The following is a 20,781-nucleotide window of genomic DNA, read 5'->3' as shown; positions in this document are numbered from 1 at the left end:
ATTACATTGGTTTGAATCCAGGAGTTACCATCAGATAAGGCAATTTTTATGGTTTTACGGTATTACAATACATATCAACATAGAATGTTAATTTTATTAAAGAATGGAAACATTTTGAAAAGCTGCATCTACTTCGTATTTGTAATTTTCATCTTATAAGGCTATTTTTCTGGTTTTACGGTATTTCGACACATTCATGTATTGCCTATTTATTTATTTCATTATTGTATTATTATTCATGTATTATTTTATTGCATAAAAGTACAAATCTAAATAGTATAACCATTCAGATATGTTTTTACCCTTACATAGGGTCGAACATGCATTTTGGAGATCCGGCTTTAGATATATTCTACCGTTTTGACAGGCCTAATAGCATTCTTTCCCAAGACTCTCTCTTCTCTGTATCCCTCATCCTTCAATCAACGCGGCGTAAAGGCAATCGCGGGCGATAATCTGGCGGGAACGTTTCGTGATTGATGGGTAAACTGAGTCTGTGAAATGCCAAAATATTCCGTCCACAAAATCAGCTCGGCGCTCGTGTATGTTGGAAGCGTGGAAAATGGAGATTTGGAAATGGAAAGAAGATGGAAAATTTCGCTGAAAGCGTGTAACAATGGATGAAATGATAATCGGAAAAACTGATGGTGGGCACACACTCGATTCACTGGGCACACACTCATTTTACATGGAAATAGTGATGTTTATACTTTTTTTTCCCGAGTTTCCAGGGAAATGTTTGCTACATACGTCTCGAAAGTAAGTGTAAGTCAGTTACATTAAGGTTTTTTTGATGTGGTTTATATTACAGCCCTGGATGAACAATGAATGAATGAGTATAACTTGTTATTTTCCTATTTTTTTAATGAGTAAACTTTCCTTCTTTTACGATGTAAGGTGCCAGTCTCAGAGCGGTGGCGTAGTTTTCTCGCCGATAGAATTGTAGATTTTAGGTTGGATTCCCGCCTTCGTTGTTTATACCTACAAGGGCTTTGATGTGTTCAACTGTCTTCATCAATTTTAACTGGCCATATTAATGCAGTTAGTATAAATATTTGGTATGGGTAGGAAAGTAAAAATCAAGTTTTAAGTTATGAAAATCTATATAATTATAAATATTGAGGTATATGCACAATTTGAACTTGAAAATGAAGATATATAATTCAGTATGTATTATAACTTAAATATACAAATACACACAGAGGTAAGGAAAGAAAGGGATAGGAACATGTAATAGATAAAAGGACGAGGATTATAACTTAAATAAATATTATTATTCTTCTTTATGTGATGAATCCTCTTAGAGGGTCGGCTTTATTATAGTTATTCTCATTTTTGATTGAGCTGATCAGTTAATCCCACTAATCGGCTAATCTTTGATAGTGCAGTTGCACCATACTTTTTGGGTTTCTCGCGTCTTCTCCCTTATTTATTTTACCCAAATCGTCAGTTGTAGAAGAAAATAAACAATTATAAAATCTTTCTCTCATACTGTCCTTTATAGGTAGGTATTGAAATTTTCTTCGATTGCTTTATGGATTTATTTGTTCTTTCCCGTTTTTCTTAGGACTTTTCCATTTGTGAACCTTGGCATCTAAATGATTCTAAGAATACTTCTGCAAGCTTCTATTTCAAGAGCTTCAACCCCGCTCATGTCTCATTTTCATTCCTATGTAAATATGATTCCTCATTGTGGCTTTAATTACTAGTTTTTAAAAAAATCTGAAGTTTTAAGGGGGTATATTTAAAAAATCATGTGTATATCACATGATTTGTAGTGAGTGTGCGTTCCGGTACCTAAAATGTTATGAATTTAGCACTGAAAACACAGCTTATGAAAACAGAGCAAGTGCTGAAAGACGAGATAAAAAACATATGCATTCATTCATTTCATGGCATTCGCAATTTTATCCATCCATATGGAACCTTAGAGACCTTACAGCTCCTAAATTTCCTTGGAGATACTCAGTACTTCAGTAAATACTTGCGTTCAGGGATTCAGTATCTTAGCTTATCCCAAGATGCCTATTTTAGACATGATTCTTTACATGAAAGGAAACAATAAATACAATATACCGTAATCGACTAATTCCTTACTCTGGGAACTTCAATAATTACAATCGCCCAGGAAGAAAACACATCTTGCTCACTATTGCTCGCAAAATAATATGACTTGCCGTTCTTTGCCGTGAAATACGTTTATATCGCCTGAGTCCCAGGAAGGGCTAGGAATCATGCTGCTAAGTGTGAATGCGTAAGAGAAAAACCGAATTCATCGTCTTACCCGATTTTCTCAAGCGTGCATGTATTTGTAGCCCTCGAGGACTGAAAAGTTGCGTGTGTAAACGTTTTGCGCACAATTTCTTCAGCAGAAAAAAATGATAATATAGGTGCCAAGTGACGCAAGGGGGGCCTCCATTGTGGGTTTTAAATCCTGAGGAGCTGACACGGGAGCCAAGTATCGGATTAAACGAATTTCGATAACGGGATAGAGCTTGTGTATGTGTTTGGGAGGGCGGGAGATAAAAAAGGCCATGATGATATTTTCCAAACGCGGCGCAGCTTTTAAGGTTAACGCGCTGGCTGACAGATTTATGTCCTCATCGCAGTTTAAGTGAATTTTTGTAAGGAAAGCCTCCTGGAGTGTTTGCAGATCGTTTATACTCTCACGCACGGCGCGGCGGGTAGTTATCGCCCTACTAAAAAAAGATATGGATAACCTTTTCATGGTTGGTATTTCAGAGTTTCTTTTGCTAACCTTCTAATTTCACATCAGCAAAATATATGAAGTATGTTCTAGCAAAGTAGAGACTTAGAAAAAACGAATCGCGATGTGTCCCTTGGCGCATGGTATTTTAAAACTTGGATCAAGTACGAAGTAAATAATTTCGATAGAATTACTCCAATCAGTTTATCAGTAAGTACAAACGTAGGTAAATAGAATTCTCTTTGTTCCCTCCACACGTAATATATATCAACTCATTATCAATTATAAACAAACTTTAATTCCATGTGGACGTACAGAGTGAATTTTATCATTTAGTAATATGAAATTATGAAATTGAATATAATGAAAAAGAGGGTGGAAATTATAAAGAGGATATATGTATACATTATCAGCAATATACCCCCCCGTAATTCCAGTAGATTCGGTTTCCCTCTCGTCAACACCTCACCGAGGACCATTTTCTTCGTTCAAGTGTAAATGAATATGCATCTCTTTCCCTGCTTTTTACTACCAGTCTTGGGTTGGGAATGATGCATGCATGAAAAAGATAGCCTACCTCATCTAGCGAGAATGATGGATCGGAAAGCAGCGTGGATGTTCGGGGTGAAAAGGTAATAGGTGGGTAAAAATTGAGATAAGGCATGGGGAATAATGGAAGGATATCTAAACCGCAATCAAAGGATTTAAAAACTTCACACCACTAACTCTGAGTTTCGTTTTCAACCAAGCCACGGTTACGACGACCTCATCAAAATTAATCGGTGGAAGCTATTTAAAGACCTACAACACTCTCTCTCTCTCTCTCCGCTTGGACTGATTGTAAAGAAGATTAGAGAGGAATCAGGGAGTATTGTAAAGACGGCTGAGGGAGTTTTATGAACAGGAATAGAGGGGAAGGACCCCATTTCCCAATTTTACCCATACACAGCGAGACCGTAAATGCAGTTCTGATCTTAACTCTTCTCTAACTTTGCATGGTAGGTATGTTACTCAACGCCAGGAATGTATAGATTTTTTATGGGGTATCAAATGAAACTAAAAATAGCCACATTACTTATAACCATTGTAAATTAATGAACAACTATAGCTTGACTTACGGTTTTTTGGAACTAGATATGTTGAAGAGCAAGAACAGGAAGGAAATTTTGCGTTAAGCGGGTTGGAACATTAATAAGCGCATCATAATCATCCTAAATCGATATTTACAGAAAATAATAGCAACTAAAAATGTTGTTCTTGGCCATTTTTGACCAAGATAGTTCATTTTAGCTATTAATATGACACGACCCGTTTCAGAATCTGTAGTTGGTAAAATATTTTAGGGAAAATGCTTGTGTTTTCTCTTTCTATATAAGATTTCCTCTAAGACCACTCACCTTATTCCTCAATCTAGTTTTCCCATGTCAATTATCCAGAGCATCTCAAACGCAACGAACGGGTTCTTTTAGGGGGTTCACTGGAGATGCAGCTAAAGTGGAAAGGAGTGGGTAGTACTCAAATCTGTATACGAAGCAGAACTCTATTAAAAAGGCTAATTCTGAGTATCTTCTTTTATGTAGCGGCCGTGACATATTTCTTCTGGTTAACCATAAACAGAGTGATTAAGGTAGCTATACAGCAACCAGAATTTGAGGATGGCGTTGAAATAGATATTAAGTTAGTGAATGGAATGAATTTGTAACTTACATGGGTTAAAATGGATTTTATTAAAAATTATTATACGTTTACCCCTTCTTGCGTGTAACATGCAATGAAAATGTTTTATTGAAAATAAAATGCGTGTAAATATGAGATTTAGTCGAGATCTTTCCAGCCAGAATTCTCAGGGTGGGATGTTTTGGGGGACGTGATTTAGGATTTTTCCATTCCAGCCTTTAAAAAATTCTCAGAAGCCGAAAATCATTTTTAAAGTTCCTTTTCTTAACTTCCTTTGTCTGCTTCATCGATCAAATCTTGTAATTTATTTTAAACCCACTTCCTAATGCCGGATTGGCTTAAAATATTGCACACTTGAAAAATTCACTAACTCAATATTAACTTTGTGATATTCCAATGATGTAAGTTTTCTCGGATATATAACTTTTACTTATACGCGTTTGCTGATGCGGGGGAGAGATCTCGGACCATGGGGAAAATCAAAGAAGCCAAGGAGAAATGACACAACAGATAAGGGGATATGGTAATTTTAAAGGTCTGTAAGTTAACTAATTTTCTTTATCCGTTATTCCAAGGTAGCATATTTATTTCAAGTTTTACACGCCCGACAGGAAGGTGCTGACATGACCAAGATAATATTTCCCGTGGAAATGGAAATATTTATCCGTTTTCCGTTGACAGAGACACGAGGGTGAGTATCTATATATTGCAGCCTCATTTCATTTTTGCCAATGAATACTGAGAAATGGATGCATTTTGAAAATGGAAGTAATTGAAACGATGCGATGGTCATTTTTCGACTCAGCTTATAAAAATCAATGCTGCCTCGTATGAATATAATAGGAATTCAGGACGATACACAGCACAGCGCAGTTTTGTGGTTTGTTTTTGTTCCATTTCTGCTCTAATTAACTAAATTTTCATTTAAAAAATTTGGGTGAGAATTTTCTCGTAGAAGTTTACATTTCATATAGGTTGACACTTTGATGAACCACAATTACTAAATCTATTAAGATGACCTATATTATCCCTAGTGTCCTCATTCCTTTTCCATTATGAGCGGGAAAGCCATGATTTTGTAAAAAGATGTGTTCACATGATAATGCTACTGATATGAAGATGTTTTACAAGTCATTTCCATTGAATACCTACGCAAAGAAGAAATAAAAAAGGCGCTAAATTTCAGTCAAATGAGAGTCAGTATTTTAACTGGAACGCATTTTGTTTTTTAGCGGTTTCTGTGCATAGCTGGCTATGAATATAAGATGAGGTATGCAACTGATAGATGAACGTTATGATACGTCGTACTACGTATTTATATTTCAGTTGTCGATTTGATATTCATATAATTATTTACTCTGTTCTAACCACCACTGCTCCAATAGAACTAGTTACTCGATGATTTAGTAGCTATCGGTGGATGGTAATGCAGGTATAATTATAATTATGCACCACTAACTTACAATAATTTATAATCGTTATTAATTTTGTGACGTCGGGGTAAAATACTCGCCAACGACAACAAAGGTCGCGGTTTCGAATCCCGGTTTGAATCTGTGTTGGTTGCCCCTATCTAGGGCATGGGTGTTCGTGAACACTTAATTGATTGTGCTCTAAACCCATGATATAAAGATAAAATAGCGGTGTTTTCGGTGGTGGAGCAATATGATTGATGGAATAAAAACAATAAGATTAATGCATTTTTAGAATTGTAATTAGGTTAGGTTATTAATTAGCAATTAAAAGAACTAACTATCACCTCTACCAGAAATTAGTTTCAGTAATAGCCTCAATTAACATACAGTAGAAGCCACTCAGTTAAATTACTTGTGCAATTTAGATAAATGGTCACCAAATGGAGAAGAAGATACGCAAACAAGTGGACATTTTTGTAGAGGATATTGCTCTCTCTCTCTTCTGGTTTCTGGGAATTTTGCTTGGCCAAATACGCTTGGTTGACCGACTGCGGAATCTGGGTAAGTAGCTCACTACCTAATCCTGATAAGCCGCATCGGCCAGTTTGCTGTCTACGAGTCTGGAACGAAAGTCCGAGTTTACTCATTCAAATCCCGAACATTCACCGAATGTTTCAGTACGCTGGGCTGTTTATACAAAATGCTTAATCGCCTTTAGCAAAGTAGGAATGCTAAGGAGGCCACTAGCCCTACACTCTGCTGAGGTATGCAATTCACTTAAACCAGTTGAGCAAGAGCAATTTAACGATCTTTATATAATCCTTCCTATTAGGAGATTCATGAGAGGGAGTGGAAGGAAGTTAGAACCTCCATAATCCAAAAGCGCAAAGCTTTTGCTAAGGCTAACGACAAAGTACTTCGAAACCGGCGTCATGTTTAGGTCAACATATCACGTATAAATAGATATTTGTATTATCTTCTCAAAACTACCCAAAAATATTTTTTTGGAGTCCTATGTTGGTTCAAGCATTTTTTAACTGAATATGTTTTCCAACAGTTTGTCACAATTGCTCGTTGCTCAACATGATGCACTGATCTCATGTTGGCGCACATTCTTTGAAGAACGAAGTAATCTTTTTTAAGTAGCAATCACAAATATACAACACAAATGCTATGCCATCTATGATATAACGCCTTAATATTTATGGTGGATACGAGGCTAGCAAATGAATTTGAATGCAAAAACTATTCCCGAACTCAAATTGTTTCGTACCTTGTGTGTGTATAGAGATAATGGTAATCTGCAACCATTTTATTTGATGAAAAATGAATTCAAATCCCGGAACGGACAACAGTTAAAATTTGGTTAGCTTCCCGTGTAAATGTCATTCAATCTGAAGAAAATTTTCGGCCTGTTTAATTATGAGTACGAGCCAAATTTCCGTGAAAATTCGCGAAAAATACTGCAGTTCAAAATTGTGATGTAGGTACAAACGTCACTTTAATATTTTTATATTCAGAGTTCGCGATCCATATGATACCGTAAATAAAAACAAGGTCCAAGAAGTGTATTAATAGGCTCTAAAATGCTGTACTTCGGTTACTTGGCACCATTTGCTGTAGCATTTCGCATATTAACTTCCACCTGCCTTAAAAGGTACTTGAATGACCGTAGAAAATGGAAGTGAGCGAATCAAAAGATTATTTCATTTCATTTAAGGTCACCTCTTTGTGTGGTAATAGTAAATAATGGGGTTTGTTGTTGAAAGTGAAAATTCTACCCTTTTAAAATGTTAGCAAGTGTCGTGATCCTTCATATAAGGGAAATAGTTATCAGGGTGGTGCGAAAAAACTCAAGTTCCAAATTTCGTGTCGTAATAGTGCGGAAAAGTTTTGATACGTTAGTACAAGAAAAACAAAAAAAGAATTATTAAAATCGGACGTCGTCTTCCGATCCCGCAAAGCACCTGAAAAAATGACAAAAATGAAAAAAATAGTTTTTTTTCGTTGTAAAAAAAATAAATTAAATTAATATCTTTTAACGCTGTAGCAAAAAATGATTACAAATAGCATAGGGTATTATTTATATATGCATATTTATGGCTTTTAACTGTTATTACCGATCGCACAAGATCATTAAAAATGTATAAATTTTGCAATTTAGCCTATTTTTTAGTTGTGTCATAATAACTTAAGGTAATATTTTAGTCTAAAATACATGTTTGATTATGCAGCTCTTCCTTTGTTTATATATGATTTAATAATATTGAAACAACCCAGAACGCACCGCGGAGAGGTGGCTGCACTTTTGAGTTCTACCCACACCATCCATTCAACCAGTGAGGGTACTGCTTCTACAATATTTAAATTTTTTGTCCTTCTTTTAAATTTTAACTTTTGAAAACTACTTTGTACTGCGATTTAGTGGTAAGGTCTGGCATAATGGACCTTGATTTGAATTATCCCTAATAAATCCATCTCTGGATCGATAGCCACAAAGCTTAAGGGATGCCTCCATTACCAATTTCACACACGGCTCCATTGCTTGCGTGTGATATGGGAAGTTATAATATCCCAATCTTGTTTATCGCCAGATTCAACGAAAGAAGCTATTTCTTCATTACTAATTATTCTCATAAGATGAGGTGGAGTAGATAGTTTGACTACATTCCACTCAATCAATTCTATATGGTCAGTTATTTCGAAGTTCATGGTAGGAGTAATGAAGTTTACGATAGGTTTGCCTTTTGGTTAAGTTTGTCTGGCTTTAAATACTCTTTTTAGCCCTAGCTCTCTAATGTGCCTTCTGTAATCAAAACCATCGCCATCAATACATTCTCTTCGTGATCAAAGTTAGAGTTCCGTTCAATAACAGGGAAAACTACTTTCTTTTAATATCCAGGTATGTATCGAGAGGTTTCCTTTGCTCTGTTCTCACGAGCCATCTAGCATGTGAAAATTGTCCAGTATCCCGGTTTGCTAAGTCATTTGGAAAGTCGCCACTTGTGATTGCTTGAATGATGTCTTTGGTCCTTGCTCAAAATTTGTCTATCAACTTGTAGAATTTCACATTCAATTGTTTGGAAATGCAGTTTGGAAGCTTTCCATCACCATTCATATTAGTCCAATTGGCCCACTAAATGATTTTTGGCCACTTGTTTCACCATCTAAATACTGAAAAATATGACAAAAGTAATTCAATGAAATGAAGTAACCCAACTGCCCACTGCAGCGGGTGTCATTGGTGTTTTACGAGCTTTCTAATAGTGCAACCTTTCCATCTAATGTTGATGTTCGTGCCATCACAGCAAACTAACTCTAAGAACTCTAATGATACTCCTTGATCAGAGAGATAAGATAGTATGGAGACCACCATATCTTTAGCAGACCCGGACCTTGGAGAAACATAACTCAAATACACAAAAGCCGGCTCTTTTATTAGAGAATGGTGTTCTGCTATAACTGTCCGACAGTACTCCTTCGATTCAATCATTTCTATTACTATGGTATTGTCTACCCTTCCGTCAAATTATAACCGTGTAGCTCACCTAAATAAAGATGGATTTGCTGTAAATCGCTTATAATATTTTTCTTTTCCCTATTAATTCTATATCGGTCAATGAACTTAGAAGTATATTCTTCATTTATAACACCAATGTCTACAAGTGCACTTGATGCTATAGCAGCTGCTGTACGGTGAGACACATTGATCACAATGAAAAGCTGTACTTTGGAATTTTACCCTCATTTGCCATGGTGATTTATATTCTTTGGATGTACTAGGCATGTAATCTTCCTAGTCAACAAATTTCTCCTTGATTGTTGAGCTTTGCGTTGCGTCATTTAAAACCTCAACATCTTCACTTTCGGTTTCAATTAGGGTAAACATGCTGCCTTTTTAAAGTGCAATTTTGCCTTTCAATTCTAGTGGTCAGTTTTATTGCCTTTTTTGATCTAAAGAGCTAATTAAAACTTCTCAAAAATTATCCTCATGTAATTATTACAAAACTGAAAAATAGGCGAAATTGCAAAATTTATACATTTTTAATGATCTTGTGTGATCGGTAATAACAGCTGAAAGCCATAAATATGCATACATAAATAATAACCTATGCTATTTGTAATAATTTTTTGCTACAGGGTTAAAAGGTATTAATTTATTTTAATTTTTTTACAACGAAAAAAAAACAATTTTTTTCATTTTTGTCATTTTTCAGGTGCTTTGCGGGATCGGAAGATGACGTCCGATTTTAATAATTATTTTTTTGTTTTTCTTGTACTAACGTATCGCAACTTTTCCGCACTATTACGACACGAAATTTGGAACTTGAGGTTTTTCGCACCACCCTAATAGTTATTCCATCCCTATTAATTATCAATGAAAATGAGTTGTATTTTCGACTGGCAGACATATGAGTGGCAAAATTGATGAAAAATTAATTTTTAACAGTAAATTATCACGCGTGCTCAAATAACTTGAGAATTATATGTATATGAGCACTATAGAGCATTTTATCTGGAATTCGAACGAGGAGGATAAATTCCGCTTGGGTAGGTATTGCAAATCTCGAATCAAAACTTAATGAGCGGTGAATATCCTATCTTTCACATTAAAAAAATATATGTTACAATGAGGATTACGAAAATTCGTCCAATGTAACACATACCTACTATGTCATTGCTAAACGTGATTTTCCTCAGACAAAATATTTAAGATAAAAAAAATTGAAATAACATATTATTTACATTAGGTAACAATACTTTGATAAATTGAGGTCAATATTTTGACGCTCTCAAAGATAAAGAAACTCTGCAACACAATGAAATCCTCTATTACAGAGTCAACATTATCAAAATAGCCATCTAGACTTCTTCCTGATAAATAGGAATAATTTTATTACGTTTAGCGAAAGAATTTTTCGATTCTATATTGTTGCTCTTTCATTTAAGATTTAAAGACTCGCTTATTTTAATATGTATCTTTATAATACATTAAAACTCATACGTTCAACCTTTGCTCATCCCTCACACCTGATGCTTTCCCAGCTAATTGGCAACCCTTATGTTTCCTCCACGCGATGTCCTTGATACTGGTCAGAAGAACAGTTAAGTTACTTAACCTTATGGACTCCTTGGAAGAGAAAGGAGTTACAGGGGAGAGGAGAAAGAGCTGAGAATGATTGTGACGCATCAGAAGCCGGTTAAAGTGAGAAAGTAGGGGGGTGCAGGACATCCTTGTCGCATCTGCAGTTCTTTCCCTCTTCATCCACTCTGGTAACCATGTTTCAACCGACACCTGGTGTCCTCAGTCGTTTCCACTGGGTGTAAGAAGTGCTTTCGATCTTCCAACATGCTGCCACCTCTCCCTGTGATATGTTTGTTGAACCTTTGCAGTTAGACTGATTTTAGCAGGAATCTGAGTTCCGCCAGGAATCGTCCAAGTTTTTTATACACTAGGTCCTTCAATGGCAGAACTTAAACATTTAGCTCACGTGATGTTTACGGGCTCAACTTCGTGATTATTAATTTTAGTAACGACAGTAAGCTAACTTTATGTCAAAGATTCAACAAAATTTTACAATGTTATTTTAGCCATCATCAGCCATTTATTTGATTAATGGTAGATTGATTAGGTAAATGTTCCAATTTATATGCGTCAACAAAATTGGACAGATGCCTAAGTTAGTCTTCCCACCTCCCTCACTTCATGCCATTTTTTCATCACTCTTATGATAAAAGTGCGCCCGCCAAAAATAATAAACTCCTATCTTCATGCTTGCATATCTACCCTATTCCTGCACTCAGGACAAATATTTTATCGTGTATTTCGCCGATAGCATACTATAAAATACTAAAAATCTATACTCTAACTAAAATAAACAATTACTTTCTTTTGAGAACCAGCCCGAAAGCTGTTCCTTAATGTAGCGGTGGTGACCAAAATAATCAATGGTCCACGAAAGCATATATTAGTTTGTACGGAGGCCTCCGCGGACGCAGACGCTTAAGACCCGAAGACGGAAGCTGAAATGTGCCCTAAACTGTCGTCCACCATAGAGAGTCAACACGGCCTTTACACGGGAAACATTCGCTTTAATCAATTATTGAAAGGGTACGATCTTTTTAAATGAAAATAATATTCTGTCTGCAATGGTGCCTCAAACTCTGTGAAACTCAAACTCACTGAAAGAATTTATGGGCGGGGGAGCAGGGTGCCGGATGGTGTCCTAATCCTACCCAGGCTAAAGAAAACATCAGTCACATCATCCGGTTTTCTCGCCACGTTTTCAGCGTCCGAAACCAACGAAATGCCTCCAACACAACTCCTACGCTTCCCTCACTTTCTCTCCCTCTGCACCGCTTCACACATTCAAAACTTCCTGCCCGCGCGAAAAAGGATTCGTTCTCTCCGCCATACTCTCCCTCCCGTGTCTTCGCTCGTCCGTAATATGAGCCCTGAAGGCGTTATCACAACACGTGTCTGCACCGCGATAAGCGTGAGAACCCCTCGTCTCTGTCGGACTTCATTTTTTTTTCTGCCGGACCGCATTTTCTTGAATTGCGCCGGTGTATGTCGCCCGGCGTCTCCCTTCATGTTTCATTCATTTTTATTCATTTATTCCTCCGCCTTCGTCCTTGTGCCGAGTCACCAACTGCCCTCATCTCATCTTCTTCCTTGGGTGCCGCACACCTATGCCCGCCTTTTTCCCGTTTTATTCCGTCTCCTTTTTTTAAAAAAAAAAAATCCTGTTTTTCCATTTATTAACCTCTCCTCATCTCATTCATTTTTAGAATATACTATTTAGAATTCTGGAGTATTTCTTGCATTTATTCAACGCGTTTTGTTGTCCATTGTAGAGTTTTAAGTGCCAATTCCCGTGTGAAACCTCTCAAATTATGTTCTGTTGGAGCCGTAACACTTTTTATACATTCATGCTTTTTTGCCAATTTCCTTGTAAAGCCTCTAATTTTATGTTCACTTGGGTTCGTATTTCATTTTTTTAAATCCGTTGTTTTAAAATTTATTTCCTTTTTTTATATATCATTTCTTAACCTTTCAATATTTTACATTTACATACTAGCCACGCATCGAAAGCAATACCTGTTTGTACAAGAAAAAGTTTGAAACCCCTTACGATGCCATAAGTTGGAGAGACGCGTGGTATTAAGAGTAACACCAAGTAGAAGACTTCAAAAGATATTCCAAAAAAGGAATGTTAACTGCTTCTGTGAAAGATATTCTATGTACGTAAGGTATATCCTCTCTTATGATACCTCTTTATCTTTATTTTGATCCCTTTATATTCCACCTTTCTTATTTTAGATCCTCTCCTTCGCTTGCCGATGCTAGCGGCCACTATTTTGCATCTCAATCCGGCCGCTTTGCAGTGATTGAAATAGGACAGAGAACAAAAATGCGAACAATTTAGCTCTTTTTCATCTAAAATTTGAAGCTGTGAATAAGCCCTAAACTGTGCACCAAATATTTTGATTTTAATACAAATTTGTAGCTTTTCTTGAATTCCATGGTCTCAGCGATTGCGCCCAGAAGAGCATATGCAGATATCCTTTAGAAGACATTAGCATGCTCCATTTCAGCCTCAGAATGTAAGAAGTGATATGCGAGAGCATTTATAAGATATCTCTTTACATAATGCACTTTAAGAATAGTATATTATCCAGAAGCATTTAGAAAAGCAATATTCTAAGATATAAACCCGTGCCTATAAAAACGATGTCCTAAAAAAACTTTACATGGTCCCAATTAATATAAAAACTTGCTAGATATCAACTAAAGTGGTGAGAAAATTTGAATCTGAAAAATATATGAAGATGATGCATCCCAATTTAGAACAGAAACATTTTTTACAAATCACTCTGCAATTTAGTAACATAATTATTTCTGAACTCTTATTTAAACATTGATCTTCTGCCTCTATGGAAACATATTTTTGATTGAAAACTATAAATAAACATGAATAATGAAGCACAGGCATTTTAAGCACAAGAAATTAATATCTTTACAACTTTGATGCCATTACAAGCATCAGAGGTTAACCACATTCAAAGCGGATGCCATGAATTCAAGTCTTCCCACGCAAGCCGAGGACGCAGATGCATTGAATTCTAAACATCGGTCCCCGGCGGATCCAGGATTTTTTTCCTGGGGGGCATAAGGATCTGACAGGTTATTTCATATTTGAGATTAAAAATAAAATACAACAATTAATGTGTAAAATATTATCTCTATTTTAATTTGAAAGTTATTAATATTAAATTAAAGGATGGAGGCTCAGCAATGCATAAAATAAAACGAACGTAAAGATAACTGTTTTATTAAAAAAAAATATTCCCAAACCTCCTAATACAGCTCTCATAGGCCATTTTAAATTGGAGTATTCAACAAATTCAACAAGGAAACATACACGATCAACCATGCTCTGGATAAGGGACACTTACCCAGGCGGGACACAAACCCGTGGCCTCATGTTTGGCAGACGAGGACTGTACCCCACCGTCACCGGGGCCGACGATTAATTAAAATCATTGTCTAAATTTTAAGCGTCTGGGAGTGGTGGGCACGGGGGCCCGTATCCCTGTATCCCCCCCTAAATCCACCTATGGGTCCCCTTAGCCCGCCATCTCTATCCGCGTCTTCTATTAAACCCTGCAATTGTTCTCAAACTCTCAGTGTTTCTTTCATAGTGATCAATAATGCGTCGTTTTCTTACAGCAGAATTTTTGCCCTCATACTAGGTATATATTATTTTAAAAACTTAGTTCCGCGTGACGGTGTGTTTTGATAACTTTTTTCATAATCAATTCTGAGCGTGTTAACAGCCTCCACAAGATATATACCTTGAAACGATATTTTTTGTAGGCATATTGGTTTTATCTCATTTTATTGGGAAAAATTTGCAGTAAGATTCAATTCGCTCTATTTAAGTTGTAAAAAAATAGTGTTCAAAATTAGATTCTTTAGCCATTGCTCTCCAATATTTCTCCGTTTTTCTAGACAGAAAGCTCATAAGACATCAAAACGAAGGAAACAAAGGGGTCGTCTTACTGCACAGAAGAATACATAATAGGATATTTTAGCAATGCAAATATCTTAAAATAATCAAACTTAAGAAAACCAAATGTGGATGTTCATTACGCATGGTGCGATTGTTTTACTTCATATTGCATCGCTCTCACTTTCTGAGATGCTCCTGAAGCTGGCGTCATTTTAGTCTACCTAGAAACACAAGAGGTGCGTATGGTGAACTGACATCATAAAACTTAGCGTTACCGGGCTCATATCATCATAGCTATGTTGATTTTCTAATGATTAATAATAGTGAATATTTTAAATATTTTCTCGTTTCTGATTTATGCAGGCATATACATTTTATATCTTCAAGAGCGACACAGAGAACATAGCATTAGAGCCACACTATATTTCCAGGTCCGATAGAAGCGATAAATTAAGAGAGATGTTTTGCCGAACGGATAGATATGCGAATTCGTTTTCCCCCGAACCATAAAGGACTTTAATAAACGCTAGTCCCAACCTCGTTAGAGCCCTTTATTTTTTTATTTTTTTTAATAGCTGTAAACGGCTGGTGTCCTAACACCCCCTGCCATACGCCTTTTAGGCGGCTTGCGGGAGATTATGTAGATGTAGATCACTACTTATTTGCTGATTACTCAAGACCATTTCTATTATTTCCTACATGTTTTACCTATTTTATTAAGCTTTCATTTTATTCCTGCAAACGTACAAGTATACGTTCATGTGACGTTTATTTCGAATGAAACATGACATTTAGAAGAGCGAAGAATATTTCAACTGCAATATCAACCATTTTTCTTCCCTTTTCATTTTTTTTCGCTGACAATATTTTTCTTTGATTTCGACATTCTTGATCCACATTTACCACACCATAGGAGTTTTATAGTAGATTTGCTGAAATAGCCATTTTATGCCAGTATATTTCTTTGTCATTGAGCCATGTCACTTCTTTCTTTTTTATTGCACGCTTTTAACCGCCTGTAGAGCCAGCTTCAATCCATTTCCAGGGAATTACCCTTCTTTATACCATCATTCTTTTGCTCTTTCCATCTTTTATTTTGCCCCCGAAATCTCACGTAACTATAGCAATCCTGTTTTATGGTGATTGTATGCTTGTGGGCTGTACCAGAGAAAAGTCAATTCTCTTCCCTCGGTGCACATTTGGTAGGAAATTGTCTAGTTCTTTGAGTTTTTTTCGTAAAACAAGTAAAGTGAATTTGATGAAGAAAATTAATTTGCAAGACGTCGAAAGGGACTTCATAATCCCCAAAAAGGTACAAAAAAGGTTTCCAGGTAAAATGGAATGAATAATTATAAGCAGAAACAAAGGAAAGCATTAAAAAAAATTAATTTTGGATTTTACACATATGAATCAGTGCCGAGGAAATTATCCACACCGCTTCATTATAAGCGATGATGCTAAGAGGCAGTTAGGTCATTAGAATTTATTTTTCTAAACTTTCATTATTATCACTGGTCAACAAACCTAAGATTGGTAGGACGCTACTATCCACTCAATTTTCCTATCAGCTAATGTTTTTACACCAGTGTATTTACTTCTCATCTACTTCGTATCTACTTACTTTATATCTCTTACACATCCTTATTTACCTGTTCCATATTATTTTGTTCAAAGCCATCCTCTTTCGTTCTTGCAATGCACTTGGCTCTCGAAGATATGTCTTCATCACATAATCATATCTCTAGATATACCCTATATAGTTGTGTCTGTCTTCTTATCATGATATTCATGACGCTTTCCTTCTTTTCTACACTTCTGGGAATTTATGATCGCTAATTCGGTCGATCCATTTATTCTAAGTTATACGTTTTGTTTTCGTATAACTTTGTGTACAAATAGAGTTCTTTTTAATTTACGAGTTCCAAATACTTTCACGAAATTTCATGAATATTTACCGTAAAAATGCATGAATGTAACTGTCGATGAAAGATAAACAGAATAAAGTTTTAAAGAATAAATTAAAAAGTGCATAAAAACTTATTGCCACAAGAAAAAAGGCACGTGAGATAGGTAATGAGGAATAAATTCCGATGTTTTCAAAATGCTACCGCAAAAAGGACAATATGTTAATACTGTGAAATGTATTAATATTATGAAAACAGCTCAATGCCTATACAGCTGAATTTTTTCGTGCCCATACTGTTGAAGAAAAGATACTGCATTAGATACTCCTAACCCAATCAATGTTGCACCGTGGCGGAAAAAAATAGCGCAAAGCTCATTTTCGTCTGAAAGCGGGAAGGTGAGGAGCTACGTGAAGACGTCGATCTTTCGAGATTTTATTCCCGTAGTGTTTTTATACCACTGGGAATTTTCAAAATATATACACCTTCCAACGGGGAAATTCAATCATGTAAGTCGCAGTACGAAAACGCATAAAAGACTCGGCTACATATGCTTCCTTCAATTTTCCGAAATATACTTTCGCCTAAGTCTCACCTAAATTGGAGTATACTCTCGTCGGAACATCAGAACTGGATCGATTGCGCTCTCAAGTATTTTTGATGCTCATTATGTATGTGGGCTGCATTCACAGATTTGTTTTCCAAACAAATTCAGATGCTCAAAATGTTTGCGAGCGGGGAGATTAGTTCTTATTTTATTCGTCTCTAGATTAAACCGAGGCAGAATCATAGTTACCAAAAATACTAAAAAAGGTATATTGCACGCAGATTTGCGTATAATGACTTAGGATGACAGCTTAGCGCAATTGCTGTATGATTGTATGCGTATTTTCATTGTAAGGAATACACAGGTGTATAGAGAAAGATGATTGTGGACTGAAATATACGGGAAAACGAGGATTCTATTTGTTCCTGCCTTTTGTAAGGCTACTTCAACTGGCTTCCGAGATAAGACTTTAATCTGGAAACTTCTCTTCCCGGAATGTGTTATCTTTGCACTTCCTTCGTTTTCCCTCCACTAATTTCCATCCTGGTCCTCCATTAGTGGTAACCACAGCTCCACTTCCACGCTATTCTTCCTTATCCTTACTTTAGCCCTTTGCCAACGGCAGCATTTAAACCTCGTGCCCCTCTTTAGCTTTTTTCCCCTCTATCTGTACCTTTTGACATTTGAATACCTTCTTCGGTCATTCTAATATTATTTTTTTTTAATTTTCATACATTCTTAACCTAGTTGCACCTCTCTAAATCATTTTTGGCTGATCTGTATTCACTGGCTTAATTTCTCTGAATGCGGTTTTCGTATAATTTTTTAGCACTAACCCACAGATGCTGACATTGCTTGACAAGTGGGAGATGTTTAGGAAATTAAATCACCGTTATGAAAAATTTGGTAATTTTAATGGCAAAATATTAAATTCTAGGAATATTTCTTGCATTTAAAGAAATAAATCTACGCAATATTTAGGCATATGGTTTATCAGCAATGTCATTTATTTCAGAATTCATACTTTTTATATCAAATTTAAAGCTGAAATTAGTGGTACTATAAAGCTGCGGCGTTTATTATCTGTTCTACTTCCAAACGTTATCATTAAATTTCGACTTGCTATTTTTTCTCCATGGGATATTCCTCATTTACCTATAAATCATTCTTTCTTTCCTCGAATTAAAATGTTAAATGGGCCTTATAGCCCAATAACTCTTATTTCAAACCTAACTCAATGAAATAATACCCTTAGAGATGATTTAGCATAAAGGTGGCTTCGACCTGCTATTTTTCAACCGCAGGCGGCGGGTATGGCTCCTCAAGGATGAAACACGAGGCGCACTCCTCCCTCGGCAAATAAATTACTCCCGTTGAACTTCCATAATTCAATACTGTCGAAATAGATGGTGGACTCCACATTTTTTATCGCGAAGCGCCAATCATATTGGTGAAATTCATTGAGGCATATACAAGGCATGTCCCTCAAATGCCACCACCAGGTCTCGTTCTAAGTTTGCTATGCAATACGAAATGAATGCTCATGAGGCGTAGTTTTTGTTTCAGTCGGCAACGCTCAATACTTTTCGAGATAAGTACCAGTAAACCTCCTAAATTTATGCAACCCAATTCACAAAAATATATCGACAGTTCTCTTCGTCCATGCAAGGTAGTATAAGGGTCTATTGGTGCGCTGAGTGTTGCATAAATATAGGATTTTACTGGTACATGCAAAAACTACACCTCATGGTTATCCATTTCCTATCACCTAGCAAAATTTAAAGGAGATCTGGTGTTGGCATTTTAGGGACACACCTTGTTAGAGTTGTTCATGGAGGATCTCGCTTTACTTAACTCATGCGTCATGGAGGATGTCAGTAACCGGTGACGGACTTTCACAGAGTGTCACAGCCAGTAATCCCAGGATTTGTTTAACGCAGCTCTGCGCTTAAGTCTTCTTCGTTTTTTTGCATAAAATTATCCATTTCATTCCTTTGAATTCATTCATTATATTAAAATCCTAAGATAGGTAGGCAGTTACCCTTCATTCCACCCTTACCCTTGGCAATTCCTTTAGTTCTCTGATATTCTTATTCCTTTTGCTCAGTATCTTCCACAGGTTACCTCTAGGCCCTCTTTGGAGATATTTTTCTTCAATTTTTCCCTCCATTGTACTCAGGTTATTGAAGTGACTTATAACATGGCTTGTCACCGAACTAGTCTTAGGCATATAGGTGGTCCACATTTCCCTTCATTCTCGTGTTCTTTGGTGTACCTGATCGTTTTTTACCATATTTGTTCATTTTATCTTATGTACTAGGTCTCAAAGGTAATTTGTGGTTTGACCATGTGGCCGTCTTAAATTTCCTCTATCATACTTGATGTAATTTTTAGGCCATCAAGTAGTTCATCATCTTGTAAGGTTTTCGGAAGATCTTTTTTTCTCATTCTCCTTATCACTTCTTTATTTCCCAATGAGCCAATCATTTTAATATCAACTTTACTCTGTAGTAGATAACGCATTTCGAGTTGGCCATATTATGTCATAGCACGGATAAAAATCTCTCCTCTGTTCATGGTAATGGTCCAGGACCAACGTCTAGTCATACAAGTAAAAAAGTAAAAAAAAGGCTTTTACATCGCTTTACATACATTCAATTTTTCATATTTAAATACATATATACGAGGTGTGTTCAAAAAATATCGCGACTTTTGTGTTTTTTCAAAAATTATTTATTTATTCATGAATATCTATTTTGTCCCCTTCAAAGTAATCCCCATGAGATATTATACACTTGTGCCAACGGTTTTTCCAATCTTCGAAGCACTTCAAAAAATCATTTTTTTTTATCTTGTTCAGCTCCTCCTTCGATGCCGTCTTTATCTCGTCAATCGTAGCGTAACGTCGTCCTTTCATGGGTCTCTTCAGTTTAGGGAACAAGAAAAAGTCACAGGGGGCCAGATCTGGGGAATACGGTGGCTGCGGCATCATTAGTGTGTTGTTTTTGGCCAAAAAGTCGCGCACAAGCAACGATGTGTGAGCAGGGGCGTTATCGTGGTGCAAAAGCCAATTTTTGTTCTTCCACAAATCCGGGCGTTTCTGGCGGATTGCTTCGCGCAAATTGTGCATAACTTGCAGGTAATATTCCTTATTGACCGTTCTACCCTGTGGCAAGAACTCATGATGCACCACGCCCCTGCAATCGAAGAAAACTGTCAGCAAAACTTTCACATTCGACCGAACTTGGCGCGCTTTTTTCGGTCTTAGCTCGTGCGGCAGCTTCCATTGAGATGATTGAGCTTTGGTTTCCACGTCATAACCATAAACCCTCGATTCGTCACCAGTTATGACCCTCTGCAGCAAATTTGGGTCGTCGCGGACCCAAACCCAACCCAACCCAACCCGACCCGTCTCATGCCCAAATCATTGATAAAAATCGAATGGCACGAGCCAATCGATATGTTTAGGTCCTCAGCAACTTCTCTAACGGTGATTCGACGATTGGCCAATACT

Source organism: Ischnura elegans, chromosome 9 (genome assembly GCF_921293095.1).
Source record: "Ischnura elegans chromosome 9, ioIscEleg1.1, whole genome shotgun sequence".
NCBI lineage: Eukaryota > Metazoa > Arthropoda > Insecta > Odonata > Coenagrionidae > Ischnura > Ischnura elegans.
Note: the sequence above shows the minus strand (reverse complement) of the source record.